The sequence below is a fragment of the Procambarus clarkii genome, chromosome 1 (genome assembly GCF_040958095.1).
Source record: "Procambarus clarkii isolate CNS0578487 chromosome 1, FALCON_Pclarkii_2.0, whole genome shotgun sequence".
In the NCBI taxonomy this organism is placed as follows: Eukaryota; Metazoa; Arthropoda; class Malacostraca; order Decapoda; family Cambaridae; genus Procambarus; species Procambarus clarkii.
The window spans coordinates 34,217,282-34,233,540 of NC_091150.1; the positions used below are offsets into that span (position 1 = coordinate 34,217,282).

Consider the following 16,259-nt stretch of genomic DNA (forward strand, 5'->3'; position numbering starts at 1 on the left):
CATAACAGCTGCATGTGTGCGTCCAACCCCCTTCCCCCACAGTACCTTCCTCCACAGCGTTCGTGAGTCTCCGTCACGCTCACAACCGCCCCATTCTCTTCCTAATTGGTACAGCATAACTACAAATTTCTCATTAATGCCAGAATTAACAAAGTAAAAAGAGGTTTTAGGTTAGAGAAGGTAATTCCGTAACCTTAGCGCAAAAACACAACTTTCCAAAATATACTATGTACCTCGCCCTGCCCTGGCGACGTTATATTTCTCGCTCATCTATACTTATCTCACATTATGGTATCTATGCCTGGGGCGCCACTTCCCCCAAAAATTATCTACGACTCCCCTAATACTCAACATAAATCAGCCATAACAAACTCCCACTCGTAATAAAGAAAGAAATTGAATTGACAGCATTCATCCCTTTACTCAAATCTTTGCATATGTTAGATATTAAGTCACTACTCATCTTCTCACGAGTGCTATATATATATATATATATATATATATATATATATATATATATATATATATATATATATATATATATATATATATATATATATATATGTCGTACCTAGTAGCCAGAACGCACTTCTCAGCCTACTATGCAAGGCCCAATTTGCCTAATAAGCCAAGTTTTCATGAATTAATGGTTTTTCGTCTACCTAACCTACCTAACCTAACCTAACCTAACGTTTTCGGCTACCTAACCCAACCTAACCTATAAAGATAGGTTAGGTAGGGTTGGTTAGGTTCGGTCATATATCTACATTAATTTTATCTCCAATAAAAAACAATTGACCTCATACATAATGAAATGGGTAGCTTTATCATTTCATAAGAAAAAAATTTGAGAAAATATATTAATTCAGGAAAATTTGGCTTATTAGGCAAATCGGGCCTTGCATAGTAGGCTGAGAAGTGAGTTCTGGCTACTAGGTACGACATATATATATATACATATATATATATATACATATATATATATATATATATATATATATATATATATATATATATATATATATATATATATATATATATACATGTATATATATATGTATATATAAATGTATATATATATATATATATATATATATATATATATATATATATATATATATATATATATATATATATATATATATATATATAAAACACTGAATTGCAATGCTAATCCCAAACTTTAACGCTTCCCAGAGGACTGTTACAGAACCCATGGACACCTCACTAGAAAAAAGTATCTGTTTGATATTCCAAGAGTGCGACTTAACCAAAGCCTAAATGCTCTGCAAATCAAGAGTCATAAAATGTGGAATGACCTCCCTATTCACATCATCCTTCTCTCAACTAGTATAAAAGGGAAACTGTCGGAAAATCCGACACCATTTAATAATCATACAGATAATAGCTGTATTACCAACAAGTTACCCATAGAAAACGTAACTTGTAGTGGAATTACCGTCTATAGAAAACGGGATATCATCACCACATACTATTATAATTGACCAGCTATTCTGCTGGGAATTATTCTTAAATACATTAGTCTTTGGACTTTACCATCATAAAAACATCTTATATAAATTAACTTAATTATCAATATTAAAGTAGAGTAAATGTGACCCTTCTATCACTTTCTGAAATCTGGACAAAGTAGGCCAGGCGTCAGAGTGGGGAAGGAGGGCAGGATTGTTGTGTCACCTCCGAGACGTGTGGAGCAAATTCGGCTCCTATCATTCTGGACAATGTCGGCCAGTAACGTCAATAGTATGGAGTGTTAAACAGCCATTGTTTTATATTGAGACCAGAGGCTCACACGGGAGCAAATTCGGCTCCTGTTAATTTTACTTGGACGTAGTGTTATGGAAACCAAAGGTACCATCTCCAACACGCTGTCTACAAATTCAAGTTAAGTGTCTATCCGAAACCCGTTTATCATTCATTTATGGCCATTAATGTCAGGATATAGGGTGACCCGGTTAGATCACGTGGAAGCCTCAAACTAAAGGTAATTAAGCCAGGTCTTCAATGTTCCATGTACTGTACAGTTTTCTCTGATATAACTTGTCATATATAGGATTCTGGCTTCACAGCTAGCGCACTTTTGACAGGTCAAGACGAGGATGCAAGATTTTGTGCACCAGTTACTGGGTGATGGAAGCTACCTCAAAGAGGATAATTTGGTGTCTACACCCTAGTTATACCTGGTGGACTAACCTGCTGTACTATAAGATAAGGAACCTCTTCAATGTATGTAGTTAATTTTGTAGTTTGATTGGCTGCATATATATTAATTTAATAACCCCCCCTAATGTGTAGAGGATCGATTTGTGAGATTAAGAGATTATTGCAGAAATACAGTCCACTTATCATTATACAAATTGCTATCGAAGTATATAAATTAACGTAAATATAAATTCATATAAATTAAATAAATATAAATCTCACAGGTCGGTTCCCACAGAAACTAAGAACTACATGAAAAACTATATGTAACCTACCTTACTTCCTAAATGTCAACCTGTGTTTTGCTATTACTGAACATTAGTTACTGAACCTGTAATACTGCTATCTTTTATGTAAAAATTTAATAACAATGTTTTTTTTTATGCTGTAAAATTAATGTTCTGTTGCAATTTTTGCTGTTCCTGTCATCATTTAATAATTGTTATTTGATTTATATTCCCGTACTTTAATTAATTATTGTTTTTAATCTCATTTAGTTTCAAGTGTTTTAGTTATTTAAATTTTTCTGTTTCTGAAAGAAACGCTTTGCGTATTAGTGGCTTTAGGCATTGTACCTGCCCTACCCATGATTCATCCAATCTTTTATGAATGTATATATGTACCTTTGTTTAAATAAAATTATTATTATTATTATTATTATTATTATTATTATTATTATTATTATTATTATTATTTATTTATTTATTTATTTATTTATTTATTTATTTATGTACAAGAAGTTACATTGGGGGTTAACAGAGAATATAGAAAATAAGTTGAATTAACATTCCTGTAAAGCCACTAGCACGCATAGCGTTTCGGGCAAGTCCTTAAACTAACAGAAAAAAAATTTGATAAATTAACAGTAAAATTGATAAAAAATGTTAGCAGGTATTTTACACCTTTTCTTTACAGGTACAGATAATTTTCAGTAGAATAATTACAGTAAAATCAACAAAACATTTTACAGGTAATTTGAACCTGTATTATTATTACTATTATTATGACTATTATAAACTATTATTTATATAGCTCTAATATCCTCCAGTACTACTATACACATGCCTTAAAAAAACGAACTGACAGAAACTAAGGTAATGCAAAACAAAGGCACAACTAAAAGCGTCAAGACGCTGACTTCCATATGACTAGACAATCGAGGAGCTCCAGGAGTCAGCAGACACCACACAGCCACAGCAAGTAACCAGTGTGTGTGTGGGGGAATACGAGAATATCTGTCAGTTTTAGATATTCTGACCTGAGGCTCCTGGCCTCAGGTCGGAGGCCAGGAGCTTGGGGTTATCGTTACGGAACTTTGTATGGGGCTTTGTGATTGGGGAGTATCAGAGGATGGTCGGGGGTCGACTCCCTATGCCCCTCTTTAAGAAAAATCGCCTCCTATTCCGAATCCTAGCAAGTCCTTCGAAGTCTGAAATGGGGGTCAAGTTTCCCAGAGAGTTTATCAAAATATTTTCAGCTGTTCACACAGATCCAGGATAGCTGCACAAATGCAGATGTAACCTAATGTATTAATTAAAAAAAAATATATATATATATATATATATATATATATATATATATATATATATATATATATATTTATATATATATATTTATATATATATATATATATATATATATATATATATATATATATATATATATATATATATATATATATATATATATATATATACACACACACACACACACACACACACACACACACACACACCTCACACATCACAAACAATAAGCATATTATCGAACATTCTGAGTGATAAATTTTTTCGTAATCTTCATGATACACTCATAGTTAATGCATACACAGTTTACTAGTGCAGACTACCGATCACATGACCTTGTATGACTAACCATCCTGCGTGATGGGAATTTTAAGCGCCCCGTAGCTAGTTCTCTGTGCTCCTCTTCATATAGCCTAGGAGTGCTGCACAAATGCAGATGTACCTAAAGGTGTTAATAAAAAAATCAAATCCCAACTTAAACACACTGTAATTACAACTTTTTTTTAACAATGTCGTTGCATCAAAGTAACAATTTGTAAAAAAACAGTGTGTGTTTTGTTGATCTGAGAGAGAGAGAGTGAGAGAGAGTTGGTGATGCTGCTCTGGACCTACCAGGTGCCTTTGGCCGGGTCTAGCTTCAAGCACTAGGCATCTTTGGTTCCAGCTTATAGTTAATAAGGGATTACCTTCAAGAACGGACTTTAAGAGTAGTTCTTAACGGGAGCAGAATCCGAAAGTCACTCAGTTGGTGCCAACGTACCAGGGTAGTATGGTTGGCCCTCTGTTGTGGGATGTCTTTTTCAGCGAGCTACTTCATCTCATCCCTGAAGCTGTAACCTATGCTGGTGACTGCATGCTAACCTTTACATTTGGAAAGGAAGAAATGCCAACTGCTACAAATGCCAACTCATCAAGCACCAACTTTCAGTAATTTCTATCTGGGGGAAGGAGACGACCGGTCCCATTTGCGGCTGAGAAGACACAGGCGATGATGTTAGTTAGTCCGCACATTGTAAATCGGGCAAACTTGCAAATGGGTGGCAAAAACCTAGAGTTCAGGGATGAAACTGACATATTGGACATGAAGTTTGACTCTTTTTATGACAATGAAGAGCCACGCGCTTAGCCTAGTCCAAAAAGCAGCCAGGAAACTTACAGCCCTACGGCGCATCTCACATCTTGACAGCAAGGGCTGCAAATCCTTATATGAAGCACAAGTTCGTTCTCCTGGATTGCCTGCCCTTCATTATTCATCAGAAATTTGGACAAAGTGGAGAACCCATGCAAGAAGACTCATGTCTAGTCTCGATCAAGTCTGGTGGGAATGGTCTGAACATCAACGCCTCCAACACCTTTTTGATGTTAATGGACTTACTGTAATGTGCAAACATTATCAAAGTTTTGCACCCGGCTCAGCTTCGCGGACAACCAGTACTTGGCAAATTGACACCCGTGACACAAGGCTCTCAGCCATCAACAGCCTCTTGCTGGAACTGCCTTTCTCATGAACATCACTCCATCAGCGATCATTCACCCCGAGGATGACTCGCATCTGGAGCTTGTTCCCTCAACAGGTTGATACACGTGAGAGCTGATCACATGAAGGCTCTGGCACACTGTTGGCTACTGACTCATCCTGTTCCTTATATGACTGTTACTTAGATTTAAATAAAGATCATTCCTAATAATAATTTTTAATAACAAAATCTAGGGGCAGGCTTTAGATGAGCTGAGGTAGGATAACAAATAATAGTTTCATAGAAAAATAGATTTCATAGATATAAAAAAATTCATAGAAAATAGTTTCAAATAATAACCTCATGAAATAAATGAGTCTCTATAAGGCAGGCATCAGATGAGCTGCGCTGTACACATAGCCTTCCCGGCTTGGTACCTTCTTTTGATAATTACTTACTTCAGATGAGCTGAGGTAAGATATACAGTTCATGCTTGCAGTTTCACAAGGTACTTCAATTGACAGCCTAGTCTTAGAGAGAGAGAGAGAGAGAGAGAGAGAGAGAGAGAGAGAGAGAGAGAGAGAGAGAGAGAGAGAGAGAGAGAGAGAGAGAGAGAGAGAGAGAGAGAGAGAGATAGAGATAGAGAGAGAGAGAGAGAGAGAGAGAGAGAGGAGAGAGGAGAGAGGAGAGAGAGGGGGGGGGGCAAAGGTTGGTTCTTCACCTAAACAGTAACTCAAGACCAGGCGGTGTCAACTATGTAATTAGCGAGGAAATGTGAATAGACTCCGGCCAGACATGCCCATAGGCAGGATATGGCAGCAGCAGTTATAGTGGCCATGCTGGGGTGGAAGGAGACAGGCCATGACGTAAATAAATGCTCAGGGGGAAGCTCGCCAAGGGCGGCGAAGGACATCCTCGTACATATTACGTCGCTTTCCGCTCGCATGCGCACTTCTGCTAAAAACGGACGTAATTGAAAATGGAATCGGCTCACGAAAGTGACGTACTGTCCCGTTTTCTGTGATGGGTCCTCTACCTTAGGCTGCTAGGTTAGGAGAGAAAACTTTCAATTAACGTTTGGTTTTGAAACCTTAGGAGAACTTCCTGCCCTCCTAACTCTACCAGAGAACCCTTTTAACTTGCTGTTTTGGAGAAGAAAAAAAATCCAAAATTTATTTTCAATTATTTTCTTAATTTTCAAATTAGTACAGCCATTTTTGGCCGTAGCGCATATCAGCGGAAAGCGACGCAATTTGTAAGAGGACGGGTTGCCTTCGTACCCTTGAGGTGTAGGGAAGGACGCCAGCGGGACTCAGGAGACACCTCTCACGCACCAACACAAACTATAACATAAAATCTTAAAGAAAAAAGGTTTGAGGTTGATTGCAAATCATTTAAAGAAAGTTAGACTATATTTAGAGAAAATAATTAGAGGAAATGGAATTATCAGGAGAAAGCACTAAGCTTTTCACGACTATATAGTATATATATAATTAGAGGGAATTTTACAATATTTAGAGGGAATTGGACAATCTTTAGAGGGGAATTAGACAATATTTAGAGGGAATTATACAATATTTAGAGGGACTTTAGACCTGCAAGCGGTGTGGTTAAGGCTGTGAAAATTCTAGTCCTTTCTCCAAAAAAAAAAGATAGTACGAATAACAACTGTTTGGCCAAACGTACAAAAATGGACTGTTTGACCCCCACACAATTTTACGTTTAGTAATAGCATTGGATTACTCGAAATGGCACGCCAAAAAATGGAACTAAAGACCCTAACCTATCCAGAGCCTAAATAAGCCATCCTAGACCTAATTTATGCTATCTTAGGGGCTAATTTAGTACACATATGTATACTCTACTGGTTAACTGGTGGCCATATGTTGTTTAAGATTCGCTACCTGGAAGAAAAAGTTCCAAGTAGCACGGGCTATGGTGAGCCCGTAGTGGACTTCTTGGTGGCCATAGTTCTCTATGCTCGCCGCGGTGTGTGGAAGGTCTGACTGACACTGGTGTGGGTGCTACGGCTCGCTTATCCAAGAGACACGTGTATTATCAGCCTTAGTCTGGGACAGGAAGCCTGAATATAAGCTTTGCGAGGGCTCCTATGGGTCGCCCAGCCCAACCAATTGAGCAGGACGGATAGAGCGACGGTCTCGCTTCATGCAGGTCGGCGTTCAATTCCCGGCCGTCCATGCAAGCGGTTGGTTACCATTCCCTTCTCCCCGTCCTTTCCCGAATCCTTATCCTGACCCTTTCCAAGGGCTATATAGTCGTAGTGGCTTGGCGCTTTCTCCTGATAGTTCATTCCTTCCTTCCCTCCCCCCCCCCTACTCTTAAGCCTACTACTGCCCCTGCTACGCTTATGGACTAGGCTTAAACCCGAGCCATAACTTTATTAAAATAGCTGGGTTGAAATTTCCTCACCATAGTGTGCATAATTAATTGTTCAAAAACGAATGTTTTGCTTAAATTAAAATGTTGCCAAGATAAAATATGCAAGTTTAACACTGAGCATATGCTAACTTAAAGTAGATTGTGATTGGCAAATCGTATGCTAATTTGCCGAAGTAGACCCTAATCAGCTTGTTTTAAATAGATGATATAAGTCACAATAGTCTTGTCAAACAAACTTAATGAGAAAACTAGTGTTATAGTTTCCCCATTGCTGTAACTCATTTCTAATGTCGTCTTGTGTTATTATATAGAATAATTGCGTATGTTGCTGTAATTTTAATGTGTAACATACATGCATATCAGGGTAGGCCTAGATTGGTATATTTCCAGTAAATAGGATGGAGTAGGAGTGTGAACTAATTTATAACTAGTATTGTTGAATAGCAACAAAGAAATTTCAAGGAGACTGTTGTGAGTAATTTTAAGTTATAAGTTTAATTTGTGTAAATTATGAAGAGATAATATTGTAAGTAATGTATATGGATTAAGTCTTTGTATCTTTCCGTTACTGAGAGTGGTGCCTTTTTAAAGTAAGCTGTGATCACCTATTGACTTGTATTTAATCTCTCTCTCTCTCTCAGTGTATGAATGGTTTTATTTCAAACCGTGGTACCTGTAGAAGGTAATGATTACAATTAGTGAACTAGTTCAATTCACCAACCCACAGCATTTGTTGTTTTAGATTCAGCTACTCGGAACAAAACGTTCCGAGTAGCACGGGCTATGGTGAACCCGTGGTGTACTTACCTGACACAGGAGCAGGGCTGTAACTGGAATGAACCCCCCCACAGCATTTCACTAACTCCCATAGATATATATATTTACTGCTAGGTGAACAGAAGGATCAGGAGTAAGGAAATGCCTCGTTATAGGAACCGAACCGTCTATATTCGTATCTATATTGTCATTTTTAGTTATTCAACTCCGTACAGTAGTCTCCCTGACCACGTGTCTCTGAAGATTATCAGTCTAAGGTTATCTTATTTGTTTTTTCCCCTTGTAACAGAGCGAGGGCGTCAGTGTGGCCACCCACCCGGTTTGTGTCCAGATGTGTCGAGGATTAACCTGACCAACTGACGTGCGTATCATCCTCTACTCCACACCAGTGAGTATTCATCATCATTATAATTATATTTTTGCTGTTTTACGACACGTTAAAATGCTTAATACAGCTATTTTGCGCAAAATTTCAAATTTAACGTTGTAGTTCTATACTCACTTTTATCGAAGTGATATTTATTCATTTATTACTTTCACTAAGGGAGTTATCCTATTTATGAACTCTTGCTTAAATAAAAATTACTATTTACTATTATTATTAGTAGTAGTAGTATTTAATATTATTAGGTTACTTACGTTTCTAAACACCAGTAAAATAGCATTAAACAACCTATTTCCTCTGTTCTTCACATTACAGAAATCATGTCAGTGTAGCCAGAAGATATTCACGGTAATTAATGTCCCCCCAAAAAAGATAAAGAGTAGATATCCAAAATTGTTCCAAAATCACAGGAAGAATGAGGCACTAAGTTGCCAGAGTTGCCAAAGGGAACCTTGTAGCGCGGCTTCTCCCCCCGAGGTGGGAGCCAGCTGGCAGCCAGTGCGGGCTGAGCTCTCAAGGTGTGCGGAGGGTTGTTGCTCCGGCCTCCTCGCCCCGCCTTCAGTGATAGTTATGTTTTTTCGTCATTAACGCGGTTTGAAGTGCATTCTTAATGAAATATATTTATCATTGTTTTTATTGGGTGAGGATCTCATTCGCGTTTTTATTAGACTTCATCGGAAGTTAACTAGAAGATATAGGGTAAGTGAATATGGCTATTATTTGAGCATATTTGAATTAGTATGTTATGTAGTCGTCATAAGGGTAGGCTAACTTATGCTTTCAGTTTCTACTAAGATCTTGATTTATTTTTCTCGTGATTCTAAATAATGTAATTTACTTCTCGACAGGCGCATGTATTTAATATCAGTAATGTGTAATGCACTTCTATTGACAACGCTCGTGACCTTAATAAAATACACACACCCATATACATCATTAATAACCATCCCCAAGACTCCTCCATTCATGTAAGTGCTTCCTCGGCACAATTTGGTAGCAGGGACAGGGTATAGGGGACAGATTATACATATACATGTTGTGACGTCAAAGCTTGGTAACAGCAAGCCATAAGAGGCCAAACTGCATTATTTTGGTCTTAGTCATTCTCATTTGTCACTTTGTCAGCCCTCTTGCTTTGTATAAGATGCAAAGAGTAATAGAATTGTATTGAAGTGTGTGTGTGTGGGTGAAGTGTATTCGCCTAATTGTGCTTGCGGGGGTTGAGCTTCAGCTCTTTGGTCCCTCTTGTCAACCATCAGTCAACTGCTGCATAGATTCCTGGGCCTATTTGGCATTTATCATATACATTTGAAACTGTATGGAGTCTGTCTCCATCGTTTCACTGCCTAGTACATTCTATTTATTAGCTATTGACACTAAAAATAACTTTTTTTTAATGGCTCATTTAGGTACTCGGTTTCCACATGTGACCCCTTGTGTGTGAACAACCTGTTAAATAAACCATCTTTATTTACCCCATCAATTCCTTTGAGAATCTTGTATGTGATCATGTTTTCCCTAACTTCTTTCTTCGAACGACATGAGGTTTAATTCCCATAGTTTCTCCTCGTAGCTTATACCCCTCAACTCTGGTGGTATACCTCTGAACCTTCTCCAATTTAGTCGTGTGTTTGACTAAATACGGACTCTACTCTTGAGCTGCATATTCTAGGCTTGGTCTGACATACGTGGTATGCAAGGTTCTAAATTCCCTATGCAAGTTCCTAAAAACGGTTCTCGTGTTGGCTAACCTGGCATACGCCACTGATTACATCCTCTTTGCGGGCTTCAGGGGACAGGGCTGGTGTGATATCAACCCCCAGGTCTTTTTATCTCCCAGAGGAGGTGGTGGTGTGGGTCTATAGCTATTGGTGTGTAGCTGTTGGTGTGGGGTGTGTAATGTGGGTGTAGCATGGGTGTGGGGTGTGTAATGTGGGTGTAGCATGGGTGTGGGTGTAGCGATGATATGAGTGTACTACTTGTGGGAAGGTGGGGGTATTCGCCTGCCTGACCACTGCTGACCATTACCATAATGTTGCAATAATATCATCACATTATTCCAATTACTACTATGATTAAAGTTAAGTCAATAGTCCATGCATCACCGGTAACTCTACGGCTGTGACGACGTGTGAGATTACGTGTGATTGTCGTCAATGGATACTACTAGCTGTGGTAAGTGCGGTGGCAATAGAGGCGGAGGCACGGAGCCAGGCGGACTCCATGCCCCCCGCCACCCGCAAGACTCCATTGACCGCTAACTGTTCTCATCTGGTTACTTAGCAACAGAGGCACCTCGGAATTTGCTGTGCTACTTAAGTAATTCGGTTATGTAAGGGGGAATAATTGCTATAGTTGAAATAAGTTGGCTTAACTGGAGAAATACTGCGGTTGACATATTTAAATGATGCATTTTTTCATGTTTATTTGTGATAAGCCGATAATTGAGTTACTCCCAAGTGTACTGAGTTTTAAATTGTATACATGGTTTTTGTTTACGTGGATTAAGAGTCTCTTCAAATGTAGTGAGGAGAAAGTGTGGCTGGCGCAGGATGTCGTGACTGCGAATCTACATTTTCCTTAGTTTTTCAAGATGGATTGTGTAATGTGGCGCGCACATGGCATTTACGGCTTCAATAGTACTCGCCTAGTTGTGCTTGCGGGGGTTGAACTTTGGCTCTTTGGTCCCGTTTCTCGACAGTCAATCATCTGTAAATATAGTGGTCAACGTTCTATTATGGTGGTAGTAGTATGGTGGTCTACGTTCTCGACTCGCCTGGAGATCCCGGATTCGATCCCAGAGCGGAACGTAAAAGGTTGGTCACGTTTCCTTTCATCTAACGGTAAATTTTTTTTTGTCTTTTGTTTTTTTTTACTCAGGTGAGTACTGGAACAGACGACTTCTGACTCCTGTTAGCAGGATGAGAGCTTTAATTTTCGTTAGTTTATGGTAAGCCTTGCCTACTAGTTTTCCCTGGGACATGACCCTCCAGTAGGTTAACAAACAGGTACCCTATTACTGCTCGGTGAACAGAGGCGAGCAGTTAATCTTCCCTGGACAGGACTCTTAACCCAGGACCAAGTCGCTCGCGAGGTGCAGGTCGAGTGTTAACACTGCGTTATGGGTTGCATCCAAGGAATTATTTCCATGGATGAACATCATTCGTTGTTTGACCTACGTTAAGGCTTTAGTTTAAAACTGGTTCTTGTACGATAATTGCTGGAAGTTCTAAGGCCAACAGTCCTTGGTGGTGTAATGGTAATATACACTTGCCCTGCAAACGATTAGTCTGGGCCAGGGGTGATTGACTGAGCACCAATTCTTAACTGCTCGCCTACTGTTCATCCAGCAGTAATTGGGTACCTGGTTGTTAATTGATTGACGGTCTTCTTCCAATTAAAAATAGGAAAGACTTACCATAAGCTATGGGAAGGGAAAGCTATCAATCTGCTAACAACGGTCGCAAGATTAGATTAATATCAAACGTGATCATTATTTAAAGTTTCAGTTAAATTAGACCTATATCGTGTCTTTGCAGAGTTGTCAATTCGGCGTTTGGCCGTCAGTCTTTCCCCCTCGTTATGAGTTGCTAGTGAGAAATGTACATGGAGTATTTGTATAAAATTATCACCAGTCAGAATCGCCTCAAATTACCCCATAAATTGTGGAAATAAATGGCTTGCAGTGTAACACCAACTGGAACAACAGCCTAACTTGGTAAGGATGCTAGGCCAGGCCCCAGGGAAGAAACTCCCAAGTTTAGTGTTTAGAAAATGACTACACCCTCTCACAATCATAACACATTATCACGTCTCTTGACATTTCCATGTTTGATAGACGCAATGATTTACATCTATAATATACTAAGCCAGAATAAAAATTGGAAAAAGAAAATAACTGAACATTAACTACACGTACGTCATCTTCTTACAGTTCACTCATCCTGAATATACACTGAGTGAGTTGTAAGTTGCATTTATAATTTGTAAGGTATAAATAGGAACACTGTGGCAGATATAACAAAAACGGGACTTAGAAAATAATGCTGACAAAACTGACGCGACCTTCCTTACAGACCGTCATTACCAAATTGAATGCGCTTGCCTCACAAGGCAGCGTTCTGTAAAAAACTTGTACTGTAATGCTTGAAAGCAGTAACGTTCAGGTGTGTTTCTATCAACCCGTCCTCAGGCCAAGTCTATTTCATCCAGCGGTCGACCCCAAAGACGCATTCATCAATTTGAACATGCTGTTCATTCAAAAGAGGAATTTTTTCAAGTATGAATTAATATTATATATTAGCATACTGTGCATATTTAGGCATTTGTTAGGTTAAGTTAGGTGTTTAGGTGCTGTTGGCGATTATCTGTATTTGTAATGCGTGGATGAAGCATTTACAGCGTTGTGATTCGAACGAAAGTCGTCAGTGAAGAACTTGTTGGAGAAGTGTTCAAACGTCATCAGTTGTGAGTCGTGTGTAAACCGTTTTTCATTCATAAACAGGGGGTTTGGCGGGTGCATGGAATGGACTTTGGACTTTGTTTATGAGGACGGGCTGGTTTCTAGAGTGTGTGTGTTGGTTGTCATGTCTCGGTTTCTAGAACCCAAGCCCAACTACTTGGGTTGGACGGCAGAGCGATGGTCTCGCTTCATGCAGGTCGACGTTCAACTCCCGACCGTCCAAGTGGTTGGGAACCAGTCCTTCCTCCCAGCCCAAATCCTTATTCTGAACCCTTCCAAGGGGCCATATAGTCGTAATGATCTGGCGTTTTCTCTTCATAGTTTCCTTCCCTTCTATAACCCGAAGGTTGTCTGGCTCCGCCTTCAAAAATTGGGGTTGCAAACCTGGGCCAGAATTCATCAAACATTTACTCAACCACTAACGAAACCTGTACATCTTTCCTCAATCATGGTAGCGTTGTTTGCACTTGTTAAAACAGTTTGAGCTCCAAAGTACTAAGAAAGTACTTTATAACAATAACAACCTAGGGTTGTGAAGTTTTGAAGCGCGCAGACTTTAATGAATGTAAACAAAGTTCCCTTAATTGTTGAAAGATATCTTGAGGTGCTTCCGGGGCTTAGCGTCAGCGCGGCCCGGTCGTCGACCAGGCCTCCTTGGTCGACGGTCCTTGGACCCTCCAAGATGTACAGGTTTCGTGAGGGGTTGTGCAAATTCTTGATGAAACCTGGCTCAGTTAGTCTGGTTAGCTCCTGGCAACACCAGGGGGAAAAAATACCTGCCCTACCTGTAACCGCTCTTTTCTCAAATGTTAGCGTAAACAGGTTTCATTTTTTTTTTGGATTTGCCATAAACCATCAAGGTTGGCCTGTGGTATGTTAGTGTGAGTGATGTGATCCTAAGTGAAAGCTCGACCAGAAAGCGTTCTCAGTATCGAGGATCGACATTTGTGTTCTTCAAATCTTGTATCATCGCTACTCAGGATGCATAACTCATTCCACAATCAAATCATGGTAACGTGGACTATCTGAGAACATCTTTGGAGAAGTGTATGAATAGCACTTGCGTCCTTGGCTTGAAGAACATCATTGCACACAACAGCATGTGAACGGGGTAATATATATATATATATATATGTCGTACTTAGTAGCCAGAACGCACTTCTCAGCCTACTATGCAAGGCCCGATTTGCCTAATAAGCCAAGTTTTCCTGAATGAATATATTTTCTCTAATTTTTTTCTTATGAAATGATAAAGCTACCCATTTCATTATGTATGAGGTCAATTTTTTTTTTATTGGAGTTAAAATTAACGTAGATATATGACCGAACCTAACCAACCCTACCTAACCTAACCTAACCTATCTTTATAGGTTAGGTTAGGTTAGGTAGCCGAAAAAGTTAGGTTAGGTTAGGTTAGGTTGGTTAGGTAGTCGAAAAAACATTAATTCATGAAAACTTGGCTTATTAGGCAAATCGGGCCTTGCATAGTAGGCTGAGAAGTGCGTTCTGGCTACTAGGTACGACATATATATATATATATATATATATATATATATATATATATATACTGTATAGGTAAAAATTGGGTTTGGGTACCAGCTTTGTGCCTCCAAAACAACTTGTAAGTCCGAGCGGACTTTAGTGCTGTGGTCTTTCTAAGCTCACTGTAGTCCAGATGGTAATGCATACATCAAGGGTGACCCAGCGACCCAGGACGCATGTTTTAATTCCACAGACACAGATACAAAGATTCTTATGTCACTGTTTCTTTACTGGATATGTCTGGAATACGAGTCTGCATTAGGAAACCTTAGGAGGACGGGCTGCTTGAGTATCTGGTGAAAAATGGATTTCGGATACCAGTTTGAACCTAACACAATCGGGTCTAGTTTGTAGCATGCAATAATCTTAACGCCCAGTTCGACCCCCCGCCCACCCCCCTTCATAGATTAAAAGTATTGACCTAGTAGTATAATGAGCAACCTGTTCTCTTAATAGTACGTCGCATTTTGACGTATACTTGCCGCAATCTGATGTACAAGAATATGGTAACAGCTAGCGAAAGGGACATACTGTCCAGTTTTCAGTTCGAGGTTCTTTGGTTAGGTTAAGACACTCAAGTACGACAGTTTCTTGAAGTTGGGAACGCTCGCGAGATGGCTGATTTAAGAACGGAGACCAGGTAATTGACTTATTACATTTAAGGCCTAATTCTGACCTCTCCCAGCGCGGCCATCACAGGTATTTCACCATCATACTTGTGGCCGGTATCAACGATAAATGCTATAATGATATCTAAAATATTTTCAAATATTTGGACATCAGATATGTTGTAATTACGGAAATATGATCTTAGTCGAAAAATTCTGATGAAATATTATTAATTTTGTAGAGTTAGCCTAATATTTTCAGTCCCGGCGTATGGGAGTGTCCCAGATGTGTGGCGATGGTGATACAACACAGTGGTGTGATCATAAATGTTGTGCAAAATAACATCAATGACACAAAATAATGTGCTGCACAATATATCAAGAGATTAAGTTATTTATATGCAACTTCACATACTTCTGGCCTTTGCTTTTTTTTTTTTGGTATCGCAATATTTAGGTACTCACCTAATTGTGCTTGCGGGGGTTGAGCTCTGGCTCTTTGGTCCCGCCTCTCAACTGTCAATTAACTGGTGTACAGATTCCTGAGTCTACTGGGCTCTATCATATCTACATTTGAATACAGGTACATTTGCATGTTTGCAACCACCCTTGAGTGACGGGCCTAGACTATATGAATGGTTACATATCGTGTGCAAGAGCATGCAATGACATGCCAAGAAATCCCCCATCTCGCAGGATGGTTTAGCCATACAAGGGCATGTGATCAGTAGCCTACGCTTACAAACTTTGGATGCGGTATGAGGATATCCCCGAACGCGAGAGGGAATAAAGTAATTACTAAGCTCCCGGTACCTCATACCGGCAAGTCTGAAGGGCCTAATGACTGGACACTCAATAATGTAGTGTATGAGTTCACCA

General features: G+C 39.3%; 2 protein-coding genes across 2 annotated transcripts in view; one reads left to right on the forward strand and one right to left on the reverse strand.

Annotated features, from left to right (window-relative positions):
* LOC123754325 (serine/arginine repetitive matrix protein 1-like) overlaps positions 1-16,259 on the reverse strand; it is a 66,967-nt gene that overhangs the window by 2,149 nt on the left and 48,559 nt on the right. The window lies entirely within an intron of this gene.
* LOC123764548 (uncharacterized) overlaps positions 9,266-16,259 on the forward strand; it is a 76,933-nt gene continuing 69,939 nt past the window's right edge. Inside the window, exon 1 of the mRNA XM_045752568.2 lies at positions 9,266-9,467. The gene's annotated coding sequence lies outside the window, so the exon portion shown is untranslated. The remainder of the gene's footprint in view (positions 9,468-16,259) is intronic.